Source organism: Cygnus olor, chromosome 8, assembly GCF_009769625.2.
Source record: "Cygnus olor isolate bCygOlo1 chromosome 8, bCygOlo1.pri.v2, whole genome shotgun sequence".
NCBI classification, from domain to species: domain Eukaryota; kingdom Metazoa; phylum Chordata; class Aves; order Anseriformes; family Anatidae; genus Cygnus; species Cygnus olor.
The window spans coordinates 17,061,294-17,083,278 of record NC_049176.1 but is presented as its reverse complement, the minus strand read 5'-3'; the positions used below and the strand labels follow the sequence as shown (position 1 = coordinate 17,083,278).

The 21,985-nt window shown below is 41.6% G+C and overlaps 1 long non-coding RNA gene across 2 annotated transcripts in view; it reads right to left on the bottom strand.

Annotated features, from left to right (window-relative positions):
* The window catches only part of LOC121074408, a 504,929-nt gene that overhangs the window by 79,058 nt on the left and 403,886 nt on the right, over window positions 1-21,985 (bottom strand). The window lies entirely within an intron of this gene.

Genomic DNA, 21,985 nt, shown 5'->3' with positions numbered 1-21,985 from the left:
AATTACTAGGCTATGAGAGTTGATTCTCATACAAAAGATTACATGATTTGCTAGATCTGGTTCTTTATGATCATTGATAACATCAAGGAGAAAGACTAACTGCTTCTTTGCGTCGGAACCGTGGAGTGAAGAGGACGGGCTGATAGAAGAGGGTGGAGGTGGTTTGCAAAGCAATAGATTAGATCAACTTCTTGTCACCTAATACAGTCACCACATTTTCCTTTCATCTTACTTTTAGCCTTTTTGGCCTGCAAAAGATAGGAAAGTAGACCAATTGCCTAGATTTAGAAGCTGGATTTCTGAGTGACGGTACAGAAATTGGTAACAAATTTCTTTGCGTGTGCAGATTTCTCCTGGGACACTTTCCCAGTGCTGGAACCTTTCTTTTTAGGTTAAGGCATACGTTATGGACGCCTGAGCAGAAAACCACATACACACATTCCTCTGGGATAGTATTCTTAAAGAACTCTGGACTCTCATGACCCACTTACAAAAGGTGTAGTAGATATCCTATCACTTAACGGTTATCTGAGCCTCATTTTCAGTCACCCATCCACACAGGGACTTTTCTTCCTGTATTACACACGCCAGAACTGCCCAGCTTTGTTGCTTTCCAATGGGGATGTTTGTGGTTTTTAGCATGCTTGTCCTCATCAAAAGTATCCCAGACCCAGCAGGATGCCAGGTCCTGCAGGGCAGAATATGATCTGAGACTTCAGAGAGATGTGGTTGAAGATTCTCATTCAGGGATGGGAACTGCAGAGCATCTGGCTGTTGAGGTAATATTTTCCCATTGCTTGCATGATTGGAAAACTGATATATGACTTCTGGTCTAGCCCTACAGTAATAATCAGATACGTACAGTGAGACATTTGGTATTGATCTACTCCTAATCAGAAATCAAACTAAACCTTATCTTATGACAAAGTGTAATTAACTATTTGTTAATTACTATAATTATCCTCACCACGTTTATTTTGACAGCAGTGTCAGTAGCAGAAAACTATTTCCTTAAATTGCTGTTGCCGATTATGAATTACAAATTCATACAATTTTGACAAATGATTTTATTCTCTTTTTAGCAGCATGTTTGCAACAGACAGCTTTACAGAAAAAAAATGGCTATCTGTTTGAAACCAAGCTAGAAAGGTCACACACAGAAGATTAACTATACTGGAGCTAACAGGCATCACACTTGACCAAATACAAAAATTCTTTTTCCTTGTAATTTTCCTCTCCTATGCAAGATTCTTTGGTCACCTACCTGACATAACAGATGTGAAAAAGACGAGAAACCTAGACTGATTTTCTAGTAGTCACTAATCCAGAGTTGGCCAAGGGGGACATACGGACTGAATGTGACCCATGAAATTCTACAATGTGTTTTGCCCATTGAAAATTATCCCCTTTATCTCTTTATGGTGTCATGAGGAAGTGGAGAATACACAGTGGTAGCATGACATCTTGGTGGTGATCCAGGACTCAGTACTGGTTTTAGTTCTACCATAACCTGTATAGGTGACTTGGAAATTAGATGTGGTTGTGGCCAGAAATATTTGAAAATGCAGGAATTCAAGTGGGAGCTCTTCATATGCTTTTAAAGCTGGAATCAGACCATCTGCTCTGTGCTTCATTTAGCAACTTCTATTCTTAACTAAAATACTTTTTGAGCCAGCTGCTTCAGCACTGCAATTCCTCCTCTCTGCCCAGCAGAGCTCAACCTCTGGGGAGGACTGACGGAGCTTTTAATGCAGTGCATAGTCAAAGCAAAACTGAGGTTCTCTTGCTGGGGCAAGGCTTACTCAACAGAAAAAAGGGACTTGCGGCACCAACAGGAGAATTGTTTGCATTAAGATTGGTCTGTATTTTCCATGGGTTTCATCTCCCGCTAGGAAAAGGAAGGAGTATGCAAGAAAGTGATCGAACCACATGAGACCCTACTACACTCAGTGGCTGCCCCTGTGAGTTGCACTTGCAACTCTGTCTGGTTGCTCCTGAGTTGAATTCTTTCTTTCTTGTCTGTACATAAACTTCTGAGTTACCGCTGACTCTTGAGGTACCGGTATCATAGTTTGAAATGACAGAATAGGCGAGAAAAGCTGGACCACGGAAGTGTGTGAGCTGATATATCCCCTTTATAGAACGGCAGCGATGGAGTTAACTGAGTTGGCACCTCTGCTGTGATAGTAGAACACACACTGTGTTTCCTAAGTGGTAATGACTAACATGGTCAGCAGTTGGTGCCAATACTGAGCATTTGGTTAACCTCCTAGTTTGCTTGTAGCAAAAGTAATTTACTCAGTACACAGACATCTACCCCAGTCTAATCTCCTTGACAAGAGATTACAAAGGGGTAGCAGGCTGAAGTGGCATAAAATTCCAAATACCATATCTATTTTTACTCATTGACAATAGAATAATATCCGTGGGACAAGGATTAGTAAACAGAGAAAGACATTCTGGCTTAAAACCCAGCTTCTCTTCCTGGTTTAAAATTACAGTGCAGCAGATCTTCAAAAAAGAAATAAAAAGTTCATTAATGTGCCATCCCAGGGATGGATTTCTGCAGCATGTGTCTATAAGAGGTGGAGTTCAAACACAAAGTCACATGGAAATGACTTCATTGTTCACCTGTGGGGCTATTTACACTGGGTGTATTTGCTTGATTTGAGAGTGAGAAATAAAAAGACCAGAGCATGTGACACACGACTAATCACAAAGGGACCAGGGAGCTTCATTTACTGAAATACCGATGTGGCTTGTGATATTTGGTGAGCTTCTAGAGTCACACGACAGGATAAAAATTTCAGTTGTTGTTTAAAAAAATGGTATTTCTAGCCCTAATGACAGAAGAAAGTTTGAAAAAAATGACTGAATGTACACACTGTGTATTCTAGGTATACTGCATGTATACACACTGTATACAAACACTAGAGAGATAAAAAGAGCCAAAATGTAGTTAATACAAACCTCGTGATTTAGCCTAGTTTTAGAATTTTATGGTCTCTGAATCATGATTTTTGAATACATGGGGTTGACAAAATACCACCACCATTACTAAGCAACAGCTTAGTAAATTAATCTAGATGCATTAACAGGATGTGGAATGTAATGTCAATAAATACTAGATAGGAAATGAAATTCAAATAATGAATACATTTGCAGAAAGTGATGATTTCAGAGATATATCATGAATAGAGGCAGAGGGAAGGGCCTATTACTTAGTTACTCTATTTTCTTTACATGCAGCAGTTTACCGTTGATGTTAATTGGATCAGGACCAAGCCAGCAGCTAGCAATTGAAAAAAGCACTACTTTAATATATTTATGTAACATTGGTTATTGATTATTTACTTGGGTTAAGGTCATCACAGGTACTTGGGATAGTCCTTTGCAAGCTTTAGTTTAGTTTAGTTTTTAAACATATTAAGTAAAATATTTGAGATAATCAACAGGCTGACGGTAGTCCTCATTCCATTAGTTCCCCACCATTTCAAAAGCATTTCTGTGCATTTCTACAATTCGGCATTTCTGCACCACCAGTATAAAGATAACTATTTTTTGGCACAAGTGAAATTCTCTCACCAGGACTCTGCTGCCAGCAAGACTTAGAAACCTTGCACTCGCCATCTTCCTCTTAAGCTGCAGGTGTGAGTTGGGACAGTGTGCACTCGTTCCAGGCAGCCACGTTACTCCAGAAACAGACATTCATGGCAGACATGCCATTTGCCACCCTGCGTGTCCTGCTCTGGCGCTGGGAGCCCACAGGCTGCCCACAGCCCGACCCATCAGTCCTGCCATGCTGTGGGCAGCGGTGGTGAGCAGCCGAGTGACCATCCAGCAACACCCTAGTGTTATGGGGCTGCTCAGGACACTCGCTTCTCTGGGGCAGGTTTTGCAGCTTTTTGTGAGGCCCACGAGGATGGTCAGTTGTCCCCTTCACCCCAGTCACAGTTCCAGTCCCGTGCAGCCCCTGTGCTCAGCGGGAGGCCTGTTTCCATCCCCGCGGTGCTGCTGTGGGGCCGCTGCACTGCTCCCACCCGGCCAGCCGCTGTGGAGCACGGGATCGCTCATTTCCACCGGCTTACGAGGGAAAAATCCCAACTTCTGCCGTCAATCTTTCTCCCTGTTTTCATCAACAGACTGTAACACATTTGCTTTACCTCCCTCACTTGCCCTTTCTGCTTTTTTAAAAACAATTTCTCTTTATTGGTCTTATGATTCAATAAAGTTATTCTCCTGATAAGTGTGAAAGGTCTCTTTCTTCTTGCCACCGCCGTGTGCACTTCTGCAGCTCCCCATTACCACGGCTTCCGGTCCAAACTATCATCTTTAAAGGTCACTTGTTTCCTTACACATGCAGTCAAGCCCGACAATGATTTAATGACACCTGAACAAGCTCGTATTAAAATTACCCATGGTGCGATCATAAATAATTATTAAGCAAAAGAAGAAGAAAGCAAACACGTTCTGTTCGAGAAACCAACACCGAAGATATTAGTTAGAATGTTAAAGTATATTAACCAATTACATAAAACCCTTTCATATTGCCTTGCTTCATTTCAAACACGGCACGGGCTATTTTGTCTGTGAACTCGAGTGGAACGAAAAGCTGCAGAATGCAATTTGTGTCAGGAGCCGGACTGCGGCGGGACAACTAATTCTAATTAGCGCCGGATCCCTGGGGCCGCTGCGAGGCCTTGCGGGCCACGGCCGCCCAGCCCCGCAGCCACCACAGGTGGGCCGGGCCCACGTCGCCACAGCGATGGCTGAGGGCAGCCCCTCACCGGGCACCCCCAATGGGGGCCCATGCGTCCAGCCCTTGAATGCGGTGCCTTTCAACAGGCTCTGCCATCCGCTAAGGGAGGTTGGCTCTGCTAATTGGTTGAAATTAAAGCGGAGGAAGGGTTTGCCAGGAGCCGCTGGGCTGCGATGCCCGTCTCATTTCAACCTCGCAGCTGAAGACTCTCTGCCTATCAGCGCTGTACGGGTGTGACGGGGAAGAGGAATTACCAGGGGGAAAAGTCTTGGCCATCTGATAGCGCTGGTATTCTACTGAGCACGTCCCTAATGCAAAAGATTTCTGCCACTCATTAACATTCAAAATTTGACGCATATTAGAAATATGCTTTAAAAGTCGTGACGGACTGCAAGCAGCGGTGGTGGGCAGGAAGGCACAGGCTGTTAACCTGCCTGTTGCGCTTCCCAGCTCAGCCTCCTTTCGAGCTGTTCTGTCCGAAGCAAGATGAGGGTAAGGTGAGAGGAACTCTGCACTGCACCTGCACCCTTGCATGAAGGCTGCTTCTGTGAGAGCACAGCCAGCCCCAGAACCAGGCAGCCCTCGTCCCGCCGGCACACCGGGAGGGCAGGCGAAGGTGCCAGAGGGTTTCAGAGGACATGGAGCCAGGGAGAGCTGGTTTGGAAACTACCAAGCAATGAAATGTACTTCGAGCAGATTAGGATTAACTCATTTGCATACCCCTGCAATAGCTCAACTCCAGTGAAAAACTTTGTTTTAATTATGCTGAATTATATATATTGAGTTATATCAGGAAAATGCTTAGCTGCTAGAGATTTCAGGGACTGGGGCTTTGACATGTCAACTGAAAGCATTCACTTGTTTTGTTTATCTCCACAGGAAGCTGTGGCCGAAGGAGAGTGGGCGAAGCTTCCGAGCAGCTCTGCTCTCCTGCTGATGCTGCAGACAGGTGTCCGAGCTGTCCCAAGCGACCCACTTGGTGCAGCTGTGTGCACTGCCCTCTGCACTGCCCATGTACTGTATCCAAACCTTACCACCAGCTATACTGCACAGCCATGCCGTACCCCTCAGTTCCTCTGTACTGAGGGCTTTACTGAGGGGCTTCAAATAACCTTTCATCACCATTTCACACCAGTCTTAAATTCACAGGTTTGTTTCTCTACCTTGATTACATTTACTTTTACTGTGTATTTCAGCTAAGAACACTCCAGAGGGGTGTGCCAACTACTACTATGTCACAAGAATGATTTTATTAAGAAAATGCCTCCAATACTACCTCATAGCATTTTCCACTACTATTGTTTGGGTTGCACCAGAGGCTAAAATGTGGCTTCCTTTAATAACACATTTGCATAAGTTGATCTGAAAGATCCTCATGTGATGACATTACTCCAGGGTTGGCCTGTCATCTCAGAAAAGCCCGAGGTGCTGGTCCCAAAGAGATCAAACTAAAGAATTAACTAGTCTTCATAAAACGGGAACATCTCTACAAGCAGTAAAACAAATGATTATCATTTCTTTTTGGCGATGGTCTACGCCAAGCTAGAGAAAAACAGAGCTTTCAAACACTGACAATCTGGTATATTGAAGTATGACCATTATTTTTTATTTTCCACATTTTTGGTCCAAAGACAGTTCTGAGTAATTGATTCCCATAATGAGCTATGGTTCGTTAGTCAATTTAATTTATAATTGAATTGGATGGATGTAACTCTGTGTAAAATTGTCTCTGAAGAATCTGTTTTGTTCGTCTGTTCAACTTCTGACAGGGATGGAAGAAAATCTAAATTATTCCCTTCTGCAAGAGGGAAAAACTCCGAAGTCTCAGGATCCCTTGTGAAATTAAGAGGAAAAATATTTTTAATAGTTGCCATGCAAAAATAATATGGCTTTACTAAAATTTATACAACCCTGACAATTAACACATTAATGCCTGGAATGGTGGCTTAAAAAGAAAATCAAAACACAGGGTAAGATATGAATCATCAGTCCTGCCTGAATATTTTGAAAGATTGCTCTTAACCAGAATGAAAATCACAGTTAGATATTTACTAGGAAGTCAGGTTTTACTTCTTTGCAAATACTGCAAGATCCAGAGAGCCTGCTTCTCCATGCTTTTATACCGATATTCTGATGATATAACTTCATCAGGGAATGCCTGGTGTGAAGAATCAGACCCAGTGGGTTAATTTTTTCTTCTGTTTACAACTTGGAAACCCAAAGTCACTTCCCCTGACATGAAACATGGGAGAGCTTAAATTTAGTTCGGGTTTCCAAAGTGGTTTGGGAATAGCCACTCTACCCTCTGTGGGCCTCGTCCATTGCAAAGTTCATGAAATAACAGACTGGTATATGAGAATGACTTCTGCTTAAGACCAGAGGCAGGGAAGAAACATGTTTAGGATTCTGAAGATGAACACAAGGTCCCATTTTTAAGTCAATTTTGCCCTGGGGCTCCCTGGGCCTCGGGGCACACATACAAACCCACTTTCATTCCGGAGACAATATTCAGGTTCACACTGTGTGCTGAAAACACTTACCTCATCATTTTTCATGTCTAAAGATAATTACTGAGCATCTCTGTCTCTATTACTGGTCTTAGCAAGACGTATTTGTATTGAATTATACATTTAACATATAAGGGAAAGTAAGTGAATTAATTCATTCAATATTTGTATTTTTCTTTATAGAGATACAGATATTTGTCATTGAACGTGTGTTAGCAGACATATATGGTATCAGTAAAAGAACTGCCACACTATTATGTAGGCATAGTATTTCTTGTAATCTAGCCCCATGCAAAAGCAAAATATACATTCTCTGTTTGCTGAAAAAATAAAATGTACTGAGAAGCATTGCAATGGGGTAGGTGATGATGATCAGCTATTATCAGTCCCAGCAGGCACATATTTTTTCTTAACAGCCACAGGACTGCTGCTCTGAAAGGCAGGCACAAGGAGTTTTTAGTTTAGAGCATTTCACATTGCTTTTTAGAGGCAGGCATGACACACGGCTGCACAAACTCTTATGGCCTCCAGTTAAGGGGTCACTTAACAACCTCATTTGTCTACTTTTGCATCAAGTCCCCAATAAATTCTGATGGGCAACAGGCTCACAGACTCCTTATGTTATCCAGATTTTTTTTTTTTTTTTTTAGCATTTCCTGTAACAGTAATAGTAGAAGTATTGCATCCAATCTTCATCATATTTCAGTGTTTGTTTATAATGTTTCTGGCCTTTTTTCCCAATAGCAACTATTTGCTCTGGTAGAAGGGGTATGAGGCATGTTCAGCGACTGGTCACACCTGCCCACCTTTGCTGAAGTGAATGAGGCCATAAAGGTGGAACTGAGGAGAAAATTTGCCCTATTATATCCACTTAAGAGTTACCACAGGCTGTTTGTTTCTGGGCAAAGCTATACACACATATTAGCAGAAGGAGGCTGGAGCTACTGAAGCCTGTTTTTATTCTTAATTATACATGCTTGCTGAGAAATTTTTTAATATAAATAACTTTCAGCACTGCAAAAGCACAGGAGGCTATGAAAGTTGTTTCTAAAAAATGTTAAAGCTGGCATCAATCATTTATACATAATGCACAAAGCAATGAGGGCAAACTCTTCAGTGCAGATAAGAGATGTCACAGTAAACTTATGTTCCAAGGCAGTGGTATCAGTTACGATCGATCACTTGGTAGCCAGTGCAAGTTACATTTTTACTTTAGTCTTTAAACTCTTTTGACTGCGCTACCAAAAGTATTGTTTTAATCTAAAGTGCTAGATCAATATTTCTGATCAATAAGCATTCATTTCCAACTAACAAGGACAATGGTTAGTGGATTCCTTTAAACATTTTCATTTCAAGGAAATCTCTGCTGTTCTAGAAATCAGATCTCTAACAAAGAGTACAAGAGAAAGGAAAATGAGCACAAAACGTAGAAGAGAACTTCCAGATAAATTCAGCTCTTCCCCCACACAATTTTTCTTTCTTCTATGATGCTAATCTGTACATATTCTGTATGATCTTTGTATTTTAAGTAATTATGAAATTCAAGAGCATTACATTAATTCTTCCCATCAAAATACACAAAGCCAAACCAAACAAACTTCAAACCACAAATGAACATAACCAAACTGACAAACTTCAGTTGTTGAAAAATTCATCCCCAGCAATAATGAAGGAGTAATCCACAAGCACAGCTTAGAGCAGTACATCGGGTTCACTAGATAGAGCCAAACGGTATAGTTGTGTGGTCTTCAGAGAAATCCCTTCTATTTTCTGCTCAGATAAGTTTGGCCCCAAGAATAGGACCAAAATGGTGGCAACCTCTGACCCAGCCAGCAGCTGATCTCCTTTAGGAGGGGTGAGCCTTTCTTCCTGGCCACAGACAGACCTTGAGGACTGAGCCCTCCTTCCTGTTCCCTGGAAAGGCCAGACACTGTCTTGCCAGAACATCTGGAAGGTCTTTCTGTCCCTCCTAATTAGTCCTGGGCTTTTCAGAGCAAGACACAATTCTGCTTTAAATGTCCCAAGGACTTTGATGCATGTTAGAGACATGTTTGGCTATACAGAAATTAGGACTTTTGCCACAGTGGTGTTTATAGACCACTCCCTTTTATTTTACAAGCCTAACTAGGAGAGAACATGTTGTTTTCAGTGCCTGCAGCTGTGCTTAGCAGTCACCACTAAGCTCAATGTTCTCCAACTTTCCATCACCCCCACACAATGATTTGCTTCTTCTCACACACTCTTCTCCTCAAGACGCCGACTATTGTTTACATGGCAAGAAATACTAAAGCTAAAATTAAAAAATGACTGGATTCCTTCAGGCTGGGCTGTCAGCATCCCGCACTGCAAGAACTATGTGCCTGGTGCCCTCCGTCCCCTCCCTGCAGTCCTGGTACCGAGGCGATGGAAGCTGTTTAGCTGTCTACAGACACCTCTTACGTAGGGTGTGAAGCCAGGCTGCTGCTTCTGCTGCCCACTCTCTCCACCGCCATCCCCCCCAGAGGACGGATACTGAGGGGACCAGAATCCCCGACCAGTGTGCCTTGTGCCTGGCAGCCCCTACCCATGCAGTGTACTCACACGGTGTTGCCTCGCCAGCGTAACACCGTCTTGAAAGTGCAATTCAGACAGAGCAGGGCATAAAGCCACCCTCTACCTTCTCCAACTTCACGGCTGGTGACAGAGCTGCGGTTTGGATGGGGTGCAATTAAAGCACAATAAATACTGCTCCGTATTGTTCACACAGGCTTCATTCCCCTTCATACATCTGTGGCATTACTTTGGGTTTTGAATCTATCCCAAAAATCAAAGCTAAGTCAGACAATTTGTCTGTTTTAATTTGTATTTATCATATCCACTGAATTTCATCTGGTTTTCCCCCAGAAACATAAATCAGACAAAATTTGCTCACACTTTGGCTCAAATGCATGCATCCCAGTGAACTTTATGAGGAGTTTGGGCCAAGCTCAGGGGTTCATACCATCTTTGCCCTTAATTCTAGAGATGAAATACAGTGAAAACCAGCTGCTAAAGTGGGTTGCATGCAGATTACACTTTTCTCACTGGGATATGATGGGAAAAGAATTTTGGCTCCATTAAATACAAAGTGTCCCCTCAGACAGAAAGCTTAACACAAAATGAATGGAAGGTCAAACTTTTGTAGGGCTATTAATCTGTACTGCGACTTATGCAGATTGGAAAATATATGAGAAATGTAAACACAGTGTTCACTCTGCATTAGATAGCAGGAGATATGCAGAGCCTGAATAGATAACCTTTTGTGAACACTGGGAAGTTAGATTTTATGTGAGAGCTGCACGAGTCCTACTCTGTGGTAACTGTTCATCCAGTACATTACTGAAATATGAAGGAGCGGGTGAAGGAGGAGGGACAAGAGGAATAGGGCTGCAGGGTGGACACATAAATTTACCATAAATGGTAAAACTCTCATTGACTTTAACTAAGCCAAGACATCAGTCCTGTTTTTAAAGGCAATACAGCCAAAGAGTGATACGGGAAACACAGGACTTTGGGCAATACTCATTTACATGAAAATGCGACACACTTAAGGACATCCCAAATTACACTAAATCTTAATACAATGTTACACATCATAAAGTGCATATCTCACTGCGTTTTCTTCTCTTTTTCATTCAGTTTCTTTCTCCCCAGGTATTTTGGCATTGTTTTCCCTTCTTCAGGTGTTTTCTAGTCACAATTATTCCCTTGTTTCAAAACACTGGTTCATGTTCATTTGTTTCCTTGATCATGCTTTTTCTATCCCCCACTTCTATGATTCTCCTCAACTAGTCATGACTATTTCCTCTGCTTTTCTTCTGAGCTCCTTCTTTTGTTTTGCTTCTCTAATTCTCATTCTTTCTCCTCCCCTCCTTTTTTTTTTTTTTTAAGACTCCACTCTATCTGGCGTTTATTTCCCTTTGTGTGGTTTTGTCTTTTCTTTCTTTATCTCATTGCTAATTCTTTTTTTTTTTTTTTTTCCCTACTCCTATACTTGCTTTCTCTCCATTATTTTCTTATACACTCCAGTTCTTAAAGGGAAGAATTCGATTTGGAAGAAGTGGTGGGAGTTTCTGCAATTGTGTAACCATTTTCAAATTTGATTTAAAAGTACAAAAGCAAACAAAGTTATCAGTAAGTAAGTATTGGTAAGTAAGGACTTTTTTTTCTTCTTCTTCTTCTTGCAGGAAATAGACAGTTTCTCTGGGCTTCAACAGCAGCATTCCAGTTTGGTTAAAATCAAGCAAATACTGCATCATCTGAACAGTCCATACTAGAAGCTGATAAGACAGAGTACAGCCAACTCCTTGCTTGCTTGGCTCATAGCCTTTTCTGCTTTCAACTATTTTCCCACTGCTATAACCCTCAAAACCTTCTCTTTATGTCCCCAAAACATCACTATGTGACTAAAAGATGATTCAGTAGTTTCCTGCCACCCACTCCAGCTAGGCCTGCCTATAGATGAGTCCAGGAGAAAAAGATACTGTATTTTCCACCTTTCTAGATTTTGGCCTGTAATGTAGGCACTCTGAAGGCACTTAGGTCTCTCCTCTTCATTGACAGTTTAGCTCTCAGGTGCTGTGCCCAGAGTGAGATGTGTAAAAGAGGTTACTGTGAATAATTCTCCTCGAGCTCACCACCACCCGGGTGCTCTGTAGCAAGCACCGTATTTCAGTGCCTTCAGCCATTGCTTACACCAAAACAAAGCAGATGGAAAGAGGAGCTAAACCAAATACATGACGACAGCCTTCTCTGCACTACCAGCCACAGCCTAACTGGAACCTAAAGCCTGCTAGGGGCCCACATGCTAGGATTTGGGAGCCTCATGGAGTTAGGTACCAGAGGTATGACACAACTAGAAGTGTGTACATTATACACAGCATATTAAGCAGCTGATGTTACATGCTTTAGGGGAATATTTCCCCCCAAATAACTGTGGGAAATATTAATTATTTATGGAATATTTGCATAACTGCATAATGTGTCTAGATATAAATAACAGATTATTTGCATAACTGCATAATGCCACTAATCACGGGAAGAAAAAAAGAACAAAATATTTCTGGCATTTGATCACACTGTGTCATATATGCTCTGTGATTCTTCTACAAGCTCTCCCAGAGAGAAGCCGAAACACAGCTAACCTCTATTCTCTGTACTCCTGCATGCCACAAGAGGAATAACATTTTCAAACACTTCACAAATACTGTGCAAACAATAGTCCAGTTGCAAGGACTTGCAAACCCCTACAGGCTGGATGGTGTTTTGCACAGATTACTTGTCCAAAATTGAAAAACAGACCACGTGGCCCAATGTGTATAAGCTCCTAGAACCAAAATTCACACCCCTGTCTTCCATCAAGGATAGATAATACTGTCCCCACCTGTCTCTTCGGCAGCAGTTTTCATCACTAGGCCTCAGTGCGCTTCACAAAGGCAGGAAGTACTGTGCTGCGGGTACGGCCGCTTGGGCCCAGAAGCATGAGGTGACTTTCAGTCCGACAGCAAGTCAGGGCTGGAAGCAGCAGCCCCAGGCCCCCATGCTGCCCCCCAGACCAGGCCGCACCGCCGCCCAACGACACACTATGCCTGCCCATTACAATTACAATCTGTTTGATGCACAACTGCTCAGCAGGCCCGGGCTGCTCCGCACAGAGCTGCCCACCTTCCCCTTTCCTATAAGCTGGATCCTTTGCGAGGCTCCTTGGAGGGGGCCGAGACCAACCTGTGGGAGGCAGAGACGGCCCTGGCCCCCTGGCATGCAGACTTGGCTGTCGGTTCGGGGGACAGGTTAGCGGCTTGCCGAGGTCCTGGCGGGGTGGGCAGCCCACACCAGGCGGAAAGGTGTCAGTCCAGAGGGATGGCTGTGTGCACACTCTTCCTTCCCACCATCGGAGATCTCAGAGAAACAGTGGGACGATCCTACTCTAGCCCAAAGGCACCAGTAAACAGAAACAAGCCTGAAAATATGAGCTCTGTTTGTCAAACTTTAATATTCCCTAATATGCACTGTTCTTTTCTGCGTTAAAGATTTCCTGATAACTGCTGTTTCTTTTCTCTGTTAAATACTATTTACCTCAGTGCTGGAGTTTTTAACATCCACAACACTGACTTCATTTTTAATTGTATTTTGGTCTAATTTCAGAGCCTGATTTCCCAGTACAAACTCAAGTAACAAATGTATAATTATTCTCATAAATAACTCGGCACCTTACAGTATGTTTCAAACAAGTTTCCCCACAAGGCGCAAGTGCCCCATATTAAATTCTTTTAAAGTGTAAGTTGATTAAGGTAAAAATTAGTTGTTATTACCTTATGGACATTTTAGTTTTCACAGCATTTCAAAGCCAGTCCTATCAGGAGTAGATTTGTTGCCGCCCACTGGTACAATCATCAGGAAAATTAATAATCATGTTCACTGTGACTATAAATCATTGTGGTACAGGCAATTAATTTCTGTAGAAAAATGAAAGATCTATAAGTATTACTATTGTGTAAACTACATGTTGTGAAAACTCAGATCCAGCACAGTCAAATTACAAATGCAATGCTCCTAATTTCAGAGTGTGATAATGCTGGGTCATCTAAGGCTGGAAGGCCAACGATTCTGAATAAATAATGCTGGCAGCTCCTTGTAGTTTATGGTTGTTGTTTTGTGTTTATGCTGCATCTGTAATTCTTGAACCTGGCGTACACGCTAACTTATAGAGAGTGAGTCTGGGCAAAAAATAAAAAAATAAAAAAAAAAAATCACAGCTCAGTTTTTGAATACATCTTCTACTAATAAAATGAGGTAGCTTGTTGCATTTGCTTACATATTGGACTTTGCCATTACACAGGGCAGGTTTCTATATAGCATGCTTCTTTTTGGTTAAGGCCATGGTGGTCCTGGTGTGAACAGAAGAAAGATGATGTGTACACATGCAGACTACCATATGCCCCTTGTAAGCTAAATTTATATTTCTCTACCAACACATGCTACAATTGTGCAGAGACATGTGTTTGCCAAAAGTTAGATAAACGTAGCATCAAGGCTATAAAGTTTAGTTTGCGTTTGAAATAAGAGAAAGTAAAGCAGTTAAACGTTCAATATTTTTATGGGCTTACATATTAAGATAGTATGTCCTGCAGCACTATGAGAGATATTGTTATAGAAGACTGAAACTCAATTTCATTTGTTATAAATAAGTAAAACGATTCCCAAAATCTCTGGATTTGAGTTTTCAATATTTACGAAATCAATCAAACAAAATTCACATACCAGAGAAAAATAATAATACTTTGCCACCAGCTTTTAGTCCATTAGACAAATTATTTTCTAGGGATTAATTTCAGTCCAATTCACCACACCTGAAAACATTTGAACAACATTTAATAATGCCTTGGACTGGAGGCTATAGGCTGGATGAATGGTAAAATCTTTATCCATTTGTTGCTAGGTTTTCAAAAGCCAGAATGAAAATGTGTAACAATGGAAGTATCCATGAAGTAAAGCAACTATAGGAATGAAAAGAGATAAAATAATTCACATAGTGATTATTCACACTGAAAATTTTGAAATATTCAAAGTAAAATGTTTTCCAAAGGCATTCTAAAAAGATGGATGGGCTTCCTTTTTATACCCTTTTGCTGGTTGATCCAGCTTTGAAATCAAGTACTTTGAGCTATAAGTATATAGACTTCATGGTGAAGTGAAGTCCATTACTGAAAAAGAGCATGTCCATGAATAAGGAAGCTCTCCCCTGGAAAATCTTGCGGGATATTTTTAATGGTTTCTAAGATGGAAACAGAATCAACAAATTGTATCGGGTACACGGGAATTTTTGTAAAAATTCTCTAACTTTGTAAAAGCCAAAATAATTTAATAGGCCATGTGAACAGCATTTGTCATTTACTAAATGTTCAGATGCATGTATACAAGTGAAGCTATGAACTGAACTAGGTATCACAGAGAAAATGTACCTGGATGCCTTATTGGGTGAAACAGCACGCCAACAGAAAACTACTGCTGGTAGTCAGAAAAGAATGCCCAATTTCCTCATTAGGAAATAGATGTAAATAAATGAGGGATGTGATGTTTTACATTGAGATACATGATGCATTTAATGCATTTTGAATAGTTGAAAGAAACTCCAAAGAAATGTACTTGCTTCCACAAAGATATACAGAGATGTTTATATTAATATATGGGATTTTGTGCTACATTGCTGTCCACAACAGTATAAAAACAGTAATAGTATAAAGACAAGCTTGTGCTTAAGACGTTGAGAAAACCAACTCTTGCACTTCCAGTAAGCCTGGAAGCAAACACACCAAGATGGTAGAAATAAATATACTTGTCATTTTGTCTCTTTCCCTTTCTTCCCCATACCCCAAAGTAAACGTGGATCTTGCAAATGAACCTAGCCACATCCCTAGCTGCTTCTGAGTAATGATTCAAATAAGTGCTGTTAACAAAGTTTTGCAATTTGTCAGCTAACCTGTAAGCTTTACTGGGCAATTACTGACATATTTCAGGAAGTCCAAAGACCATTCCCGTGCCTGGATGAGTGGTTTGTGCCTATCTGCACTGCTTATACTTAAACAGGCTTAGTGGGCTCTGGCTGCCCACTGTATGTTTGCAGTACTGATACAGAGGTTTGAAATGGTCACATACCACCCACATATACCCCCAGCCTGCTCTGCACTGTTAAATGTGTTCTTTCATTTGGGTTTCAAATGACATTTTCATTTCAAATTTAAGTATTGAGCCATAGCCAAATCTGTGTTATCATCTAGGTTTATATGGTCATTACAGAGCTTTGATAAACATCTAGGCCTATCATATAGTTGAGTATGATCTATCTAATCTATCTGTCTATCTCCTTGCAATTCTTCCCATATACGGGACATAAATCTGAGGCAGGGATTTGAAGATGTATTAGGATAGTATCAAAAGAGATGAAAATCACAGCTGTTCCAGCTAAAAGCCCTTCCTGATTTGTTAAACAAACATAAAACTGAGTTGAGAATTTCCCAGATTCACCTGGTTCAGCTGTATACAAAAAGCGGTTAAATTAAATGATCTTTCTCACAAAGGTCAAAAGTTAAGTGTCCCTGGTTACATGAGGCCTCATGCCTAATGGGATGATAATCCAATTCTATGGCATCTAGAAAGAATCCTTCTCCTGGTTATTAAATATGCATGTCTATCCCAAGGAAAATATATTGGAACAGTGAGAAGTGGAGCTAATATACAACACCAGAGTAGAGCTGCAAAAATGTCAACTTGGAACAGAATAGAAGAAAAACAAACTAAACCTCCCACAGACAATTCCAAGGGGTAAAAAAAATATATAAAAAAAATTAGAAAATTACTTGAAAAGACAAATGCTCATAACAAAAACAGAAAGAAGACCACTCTCATGCTGAAGTTCATTGCCTTTTCACAGGCAATGTTTATTCTAATTTTGATGTAACATTTTAATAATAGCATTAACTACTGACAAAAGAAAGAACAGGAACTTCATATTGCAGGGTAGTCACTTCACAGCAGGTTTTGTTTCCACAGACAATCACCCATATTATCTGTACGATTTTCCTATTTTCATATGGATAAAATTGCAAGTCCCAGCTGCAAAGAAATAAAATGTCAGTGTAGAAATTAAAGTTCCTTTAAGCAGGAACCTTACAGGCAACCAACATTTTAATACTTTAGAGCTGTTAGCTGCCGTAATTTCATGTAGTTAAGACTAGTAAAACTCACAAGAACTTTTATCAACATATTTTAGCACTCTTCCCCTGTGTCATACTGCTTTCCGTAAGTAGCTTTGGAACTTTTGAACAGGTAAACAAAGAGGCAGATGTCAGACACCCAGATGAAGGTGAGCATGTGGGAATGCTAACTGCATTTGAATGGCTATCCTGGTGCTGGATGTTTTCCACAAATGAAAGAAAAATTGGAGGCTGCCATCAATACATTGAACCATCCAAGTCTGGGAAAGGCCTAAGAAGTCTACACAGTCTTTGGAGATGTGGTAAGATGACATAAAAAGTTCATAATAATCTAATGCAAAATCCTCCACTATCTGTGTGTCATCTGATGAGGATGTAGGTAACTACAGGTAACTAGTTATGGGCTTAAACTCGTCTTAAATCTGGCTTAAAGGCAGCAGTGTCTTTAAGTGGCCTGTTATAAAACAGACTGTGAGGGGGGGCAAGATAAATCTAAACCTTTTCACAACATTTATTTGAGGGTAAATTATCCTGTGAGTTCCCATTACTCCTTCACGTGTTCTAGAGAAACATGACCCTGCCGCACTCTCTCTTGCCTTTATGTTCAATTCAGCTACTTGTGTAGGTAGCCAGTGTAACCTGCATTTGGCAAAGCGCATATTTCAGAAAGGTATCCAGCCCCTATCTGAAGAAATCAAGGGTTACAGAGTCTACTCCTCCCTGTTGTAGCCTCTTCCAGTGGTTAATCTGTTTCATCATTAAAAACATAGGCCTTATTTGTAATTTGACTGCCAAGCTTCGTCTGGGAAGCCCCTGTTCCTTGTTTGCCCTCCTCTACTAGCTTACATGGTGTAACACCTGGAAATGTTTTTTCCTGGAACATATACCATACTGTTATCTCTCAATCAGCTTTCTGAAATAATGATTTCTTGAAGGCCTGCTCATTGTAAAACGTTCTGTCCAGTCTTTAATTAACTTGTAGTGTTACTTTTGCACTTAACATCCTTATTAAAATACGAACAGCAAAGCTGAACACAGATTCCTGGCATAGCTTCACAACACACAGCCTCACAATGAGCACAAAGGTAAAATCTCCTCTCTATTACTCACTACTCCCCTGTTTATACAGTCAGGACCGCATTAGCCATTTTTGCCACCTGGAGGTCAGGATGAGTGCCTAAAATCTTCCTGATTCGATGTTTTCTTGAGCACAGTTCCCCCTTCCGTACACACAGCTGGCATTACTCATTCGTAGGTACGTAACTTTGCATTTGGTGATCCCACAGCATGTTTCCTTTGAAGGGAGCAGCCTACCAATGCCACAGCTCTGTGAGCTGTTAAGGCAGCCCTCCCCTACTGGCTGTGGCTTCTCCTTCCTGCACCATCCCGGTGCGGCCATGCCTGTGCACCAGCAATAACCAGCCCCTCTCGCTGGGAGAGCTTTAGGCAGTACCCTCGCCCCAACCACCACACCAGCACCAGCACCCCGAGCAGCAGCAGAGGAATGAGTGCGGGGCTGGGAACGACTACCGCTGTAATGGCCTCAAATGGCTGTGCAAAGGGGGAGTCAGGGATACAATTTCTTCTGTCCAAGGGCTTTAGCCTGCTAATTCGCTACCAGGTTTACAATATGCTGTGGGGAGAGGAGGCGCAGAGGAAAGGAGGTGAGCTCTGACAGCAGCCGCAGCAAAGGCAATGCCAGGTGCCTGAACGTGGCTTCCCATGTGTCCATGCTGAGCTCTCTGCTGCCAGCCCCATCACTGGTTCCCTCATGAGAAGCTAAGCTATTTGAGCTGCTGGCCGGCAGCACTCGGGTGGGAAGGGCTCTGCTCTGGGCTCAGGCCCATCGTGCCACCCAAGCAAGGAAGGAGGGTTCGGTGACTGACCTCACCGCTGCCTCCCGCCATCTCTTCCAACCCCACCAACAGCCGCTGCCCCCCAACACCCCAGCACTGCTATGGGGCCAGGGCCAGCAGCCAGCTGAGCTCGGCAGCGATGCACAGAGGCAGGGTGAGCAGCAGGACTGGTATAGCAACATCATCCCCTCTAAGGCTGGGTTTGAGGGTGAACCAGGAGCAGAGCTCAGATGCAGATTCAGCAGCACTCAGAAGTTGCCATTTCAAGATTTCCTTCACAATAGAAATTTCACGAGACTCATCACATTTCCCACATGCTTGCACATTACTCATCACTGCAGTATTTGAGCACCTTAGACCAGCTGTTTCACATGAAACCCACTTCCATGGGTCAAAATCTCAGGAGATTTGGGATGTGTAATAGTGGTTCCTGTTTGGTTTTGGGTCCAACACATACCTCAAACTACCAAGACAGTTCAAAGACTTTAGATACAGAGGTTCTACTTTGGAATGATCTTTCTTCCTTTACCAAAAAATCACTTTTTAGATCATTTCCACTGAAGTCACTTTCTGTACATCTGTCTTCTTCATCAGTATATTTCCAGTGTGTTCTTTGTTGCACACTGTTTTAATTAGTGTTACAAAGTCTTGTATATTCAGCAAAAAAAAAACCACAAAATATGACAAATGTGATTAAATGTTTCAGTTTTGAGAACATCAGCTTAGGTAAGCTTTTACACAGTAAGGCATTAATAATCTTTTGCATACGATATAAAACAATTTTCTGTGATTGATTAACTGTGTGCCGATCTTAACAACGATAACAATGGATGAACACTTTACTCATTGTGTAGGCAGATACAGTCAGAGAGATATACATAAAAAATTACCATAGAATTAGGAAGTAAATAAATGTGTAAGTCAAATATTTGTGCTTTTATCCCTGGAATCTAATGATGACAAAGTTTATCGGATATTTTACATTTTACTCAGCAGCAATCATGTGGTTATCATTGACAGATGAAAATAGAGAAGAACTGGGTTATGAATTCCAATAAATAAAGCATTGACTGAATTTGTATGCATCAGTGTGTATGTGTTTGTCATACTCTAAATGAAACAGTGGGATACAAAAAAACCTCAAGCTTCCCAAATGAAGTAACTGAGGTTCTCGCTATTAAAAGTTAATGTTATCATAATGTGTCTGGTGTGTATACACACCACTGCTCTCTACTGGGTTAAATCAGAAATGCTTATCTTTGACTCTAAATGCCTATACCGCAACTAAGTGAAAATGATTTTTCCTTAGCTCACTTGATAAGAATTTGTTTACAGAACAAGTAACATGTTTTAATCCTGATGCTTAGCATAAATTAAGGTGGCCATCTTGTGTAACCTAGTGACAATGATCTCTATGTAGGGCAATTGCACCTCAACTAGTATTACTATAAAGTAGACCAAAAATTACATTAAGAATTAAAAAGACACTTTTTTAAACAGCTCCTACTCATTTAAATGGTATGAGCTACCCATTCAAACTGACTGTGTCTTTGTTTCATGTCTCTGGTCCCCATAGGCAGAGCCATCCCAAACACCAAGCAGTTCAAAGAAGCAGATAATTAACTACTGCCTATTGTACAAATTGCACATTTTCAATTAATGTTCTACCTCACAGGCAGGGCAGTTAGTTTTAATCAGTCTCATGACATCAACTATTGTGGTTACTGTTCTCAGATACTAGAAGGCACCTTGATGGTGCCACGCAGGCAGACTGCAGCATGTAGCCCTTCAATGGGCCAGATTTGCTGAAGGTCACACTTCTTGGGAGACTCTGTGTATACGGAGTTCAAATGTTTTTTAGTTCCTACATTCATGCTTTTCAGAGCTTCAGGCCTACCCTGTGCTTTTAAAGATGACATCAGAGCTGAGATGGACACAGAAAAGACTCAGAGCCATTTGGGCTTGGTGTCTGGCTTGCGGCACTTCAGACCAACCTTGGGACTACCCTAACGAACTTTGGTGGCTCCCTAGAAACTGCCAAAAGGCTTTCCTTCTTGCTTTCTTTGCGTCCTGCACTGATCACAGATTAGTTGGTATAAGAGCCAGGGTTAATCTCTTTTTTTTCTTTTTTCTTTTTTTAAATAGCTTTAAAAATTTCAACACTCCAGTGAATTAAAAATATAAAGTCTTTGGGATTGGGGTGGAGGTTGGAGAGGGAGGAGAGAACAGAAAACTCAGAGAGTAGAGCAAAGAAATACACTTCATTTTCACAAATAAGAGAATGACCTTTATAATGCAGTTGGAGCCTTGCTTCTTGTCAGTTATGGGTCAGTGCCCTATTACTGTATTGCCCACACACTATTATTGCAGCAATGCAATTGCACCCCTAGAGGGAGGTTGTGTCAACATTTCTATTACAAACCCCTCTTTCCAGAAGGTTAAAGCCTGCCTGTCAGCAAGGAAATAACTTTATTAAAAACAAACCCTGATAAAAATCCACTTGGCCACTTTCAAATGACTACAGCCGTGCCCCAGCATAAGAAACATACTGGGTTCAAACACTGTCATGCTACTTTAGAGCGGTTTTGCTCGAAACCCTCCCTCGGCCTGGCTGCACCCACGAGGCACGGGGAGGGAAGGTGCTCAAGGAAGGCCCAGGTTTCCTGCAGCTCCTCACGACTTTAAGGCACTGGGCCCCCCCTGGGGAGGCCAAAGCCTGGAAAAGCCAAGGAAGGTGAGATTTTCCTAGATACCCAGTCCTGCACCAAGCCCTGGGCCCTCTGTGAGCTGGAGACCAGAGTCAGAAGCCCAGGGAAGCGTTTCACCTCACCACAGACATCTCCAGATGCCTCCTGCTAGTGGAGGTTACTTTTGCTCCTGGTATGGATGTAGCAACAGTGACCTTTATCAGCACAGACCACCTATCCCTAATTTTGGGTGAAGGCTAGGGTTACAAAATACAGGAATATAAAAAAAAAATTATACTAAATCTGGATTTGGCTCCATTTGTTTAAAAAAAGCCATAAACATACATTGAAGCCATACACACAAAAAAAAAGCTTTTAGAGGACTCAAAGGGGTCTTTCTGTTGTAATAGGTACATTTACTTGGATTTCTGTCCAAAAAATCCAT